The sequence below is a fragment of the Sus scrofa genome, chromosome Y (assembly GCF_000003025.6).
Source record: "Sus scrofa isolate TJ Tabasco breed Duroc chromosome Y, Sscrofa11.1, whole genome shotgun sequence".
Classification (NCBI taxonomy): domain Eukaryota; kingdom Metazoa; phylum Chordata; class Mammalia; order Artiodactyla; family Suidae; genus Sus; species Sus scrofa.
The window spans coordinates 5,923,967-5,927,800 of record NC_010462.3 but is presented as its reverse complement, the minus strand read 5'-3'; positions in this window follow the sequence as shown (position 1 = coordinate 5,927,800).

Genomic DNA, 3,834 nt, shown 5'->3' with positions numbered 1-3,834 from the left:
CTGGCATTGGTGGTCACAAAACCACAGAGGTGGAGCTCCCTGGGGCCCAGCGGGTTAAGGATCTGGTGTTGTCACTGCTGGGGCGAGAGTTCGATCCCCGGCCGGGGAACATCCACATGCCACAAGTGCACAAAACCAAAACCAAAACCAAACAACAAAAGCCCGGGTGCTGTGGCCTCTCCAGGCGGGGAGGAAGGGGGGGGACCTTGGAGAAGCCAGTTGCTGTTCCTGTTCTCAATGGGTGAATTCATGTGCTCTTGCAGCCGGAAGCCAAACTCCACCCTCAGGCTGAAGGACCCTGGGCAGGTCCCAGCCTCTAAAATGGGACGCCTTTGTCCACTAAAGCTGTTACAACAAAAATAACCCAGACTGGGTGGTTTATAAACAGTAGAAATGCATATCTCACAGGCCTAGAGGGGGCACATTTAGTGTCTGGCGAGGCTGCTTCCTGGGTCCTAGATGGAGTCTTTTTTTTTTTTTTTGTCTTTTTGCCATTTCTAGGGCCGCACTGCAGCATATGAAGGTCCCCAGGCTAAGGGTCCAATCGGAGCTGTAGCCTCCAGCCCACGCCAGAGCCACAGCAACGCAGGATCCGAGCCGTGTCTGTGACCTACACCACAGCTCACAGCAACGCCGGATCCTTAACCCACTGAGCGAGGCCAGGGATCGAACCCACAACCCCGTGGTTCCTAGTCAGATTCGTTAACCACTGCGCCACGACGGGAACTCCTAGATGGTGTCTTCTCGCGGCGACCTCACGAGGCGGTGGGGGCAAGGGGACTCTATGGGGGTCTCTTTCATGAGGACACACCTCCCCCTCATGGGTTCCACCGTCACTACCTCATGTCAAAAGGACAAACGGGACAAGGTCTGAGCTCCTTCAAGGAAAAGATGGGCTCCTGAACTCTGGGTTTTTTTTTTTTTTTTTTGCTGGTTCCTCCTCCTCCAGCTGTGCTTCTGAGGTGTCCTCGGGGGCTGCCTCATTGACTGTCCACCTGTCACCCACAAGGAGAAGGGGACACAGCCAGAAACGAGGCCCACCGTCTCCTCTGGAACACGGCACCCATTCAGAGGGCTGCAGGGGGCGGTGCGTGGCCATCAGGAAGGAAGACACGCTGACCTGAATGTTTAAGTGCAGTCCTATGAGTGAGAACCAGGGCTAGGAGTTCCTACTGTGGCACAACTGGATCAGCGGCGTCCCTGGAGCACTGGGACGCAGGTTCGATCCCCAGCCCCACACAGTGAGCAAAAGGATCCAGTGTGGCCGTAGCTGTGGCTTAAGTGGCCATTGCGCCCTCGCCAGGGAGCCCTTATGCCGTGGGGCAGCCAAAAAAAGAGAAACCCAGCAAACCAACCCACCAGGTCTCCATGGAAACCACCTAAGGGTCCATCCACAGAGGAATGGACCCATAAAAGTGGTGTCTGCATACAATGGAATATGGCTCAGCCTTAAACCCGAAGGAAATCTCCAGCTGGGACGAAGTGGATGGTCCTGGGGTGGGGGCAGGGCGGCAGGGCGTTATGCTAAGTGCAGTAAGTTAAAAACAATCTCCAGCTGGGACGAAGTGGACGGTCCTGGGGTGGGGGCAGGGCGGCAGGGCGTTATGCTAAGTGCAGTAAGTTAAAAACAAATTCTGCAAGCTGTCCCTTGTGGGTGGACTCTGAGATGGCCACAGGCATCGAGGCAGAGAGCAGAATGGGGGAGGCGGAGGGGCAAGCGTTGGCCAAAGGCACAAAGGTTCGGGTGTGGCAGACGAATGCCTTCCGAGATCCACTCCACAGCCTCGACCTGCTGCCAACACCACTGCATTTACGGTAATACTGGGGATTTGTGAGATAGTCTGTATTCTAGAAAGAAAGAAGAGTTCCCGTTGTGGCTCAGCGGTAACGAACCCGACTAGTATTCATGAGGACGCGGGTTTGAACCCTGGCCCTGCTCCGTGGGTTAAGGGTCCTGCATTGCCATGAGCTGCGGTGTGGTCGCCGATGCGGCTCGGATCAGGTGTTGCTGTGGCTGTGGTGCAGGCCGGCAGCTGAAGCTCTGATTCGACCCCTAGCCTGGGAACTTTCATATGTCATGGGTGTGGCCCTAAAAAGACAAAATTAAAAAAAAATTTAAATAAAGAAAAGAAAGAAAGGGAGTTCCTGTTGTGGTGCAGCAGAAACACATCCGACTAGGAACCATGAGGTTGCGGGTTCAATCCCTGGCCTCGCTCAGTGGGTTAAGGATCTGGTGTTGCCCTGAGTTGTGGTATAGGTTGGAGACATGGTTTGGATCCTGCGTTGCTGTGGCCGTGGTGGAGGCTGGCAGCTGCAGCTCTGATTACACCCCTAGCCTGGCGCGGCCCTAAAAACACAAAAAAGGACAAAAAAAGAAAAAAACGGAAAGAAAGACAGGAGGGAAGGAGGAACAAAAGACCACAGTAACTCCCTGAGGTGATGGATATGCCAATTAGCCTGTGGTCAATTTCTCCGTATATCAAAACCTCTCGCTGTGCACCTTAAATACATATCATTCTTTTTTGTCAACCACCCAGAACAAATTAGCTTCCTTCACTTTGACAAAGTAGGAACTGAGCCTTTTTTTTTTTTTTTTTTTTGTCTTTGTGCCTTTTCTAGGGCCGCTCCTGCGGCATATGGAGGTTCCCAGGCAAGGGGTCCAATCAGAGCCGTAGCCACCAGCCTACACCAGAGCAACAGCCACGCGGGATCCGAGTAGTGTCTGCAACCTACACCACGGCTCACGGCAACGCCAGATCCTTAACCCAGTGAGCAAGGCCAGGGGTCGAACCCGCAATCTCATGATTCCTAGCCAGATTCGTTAACCACTGTGCCACGACGGGAACTCCGGAACTGAGCCTTCTTACAAATGGGATATGCCGCTGGCCCTCAATCCCTCTTCTCCTCCCAGCCTCTGCCACCATGCAGCTTCTGTCCCTGTTCTGGATGTGTCCTGGCCATGGAATCTCACACCGTGTGTGTCCTTCTGGGTCTGGCTTTTCTCCCTGAGCATCGTGGGTTCAAGTCCATCCACGAGGCGGCCTGCGTCCGAGCATCACTCCTCTTCATGGCGGAGTCAGAGTCCACTGTGGGCATGGACCCCGTTCTGTGTATCCATCTGGGGACATTTGGGTGGTTTCCGTTTGGGGGCTGTGGTGACCAGCGCTGCTGCGAACATGACATACACATGTGCACACACGTTTTGTGGACATGTATTTTCCTGTCTCTTGTGTGCTTCCACCTAGGAGACCCATGGCTGGGTCCCCTCGTATGTATATGGTGGACTTTTGGAGTTACGGCTGGACTCTGCATCAGCTGCATCCTTTTAATTTCCATGTAAATGAACTTAAATCTGACTCCTAGACTCCACCCACCAGGAAACACAATCTTGCCTATTTCTGTGGTCCCTCCCCTCCCGAGAGTCTCATAAGAATTTGGGTCATGCTCCATTTTCAGGGGACTTGAAAAGTGGTCCATGAGTTCCCTGGTGGCTCAGTGGGTTAAGGATCTGGCTTCGTCGCTGCTATGGTGGCGGTTTGATCCCTGACCTGGGAATTTCTGCACGCCTCCATGCAGCCAAAAAAAAAAAAGAAAGGAAAGTGAGCCATCAGAGATGCCCTCAGCTCTACTTTCCCCCCACCCCCTCCAGCCATAATCAGCATCCCTCCATATGCTGGGGGGCCCAGGAATCTCTGCCAGGACGGGGAACCCGGGCACCCAGGGGCCAGCTAAGCTCCTCCTGAGGCCCCAGATTCCCACAGCCTTTCCCCAGCGCCCAGCCGTTGGCCCCAGGGGCTGGCCACCTGGTCAGGGACGCTCATGCAGTCAGCAAAG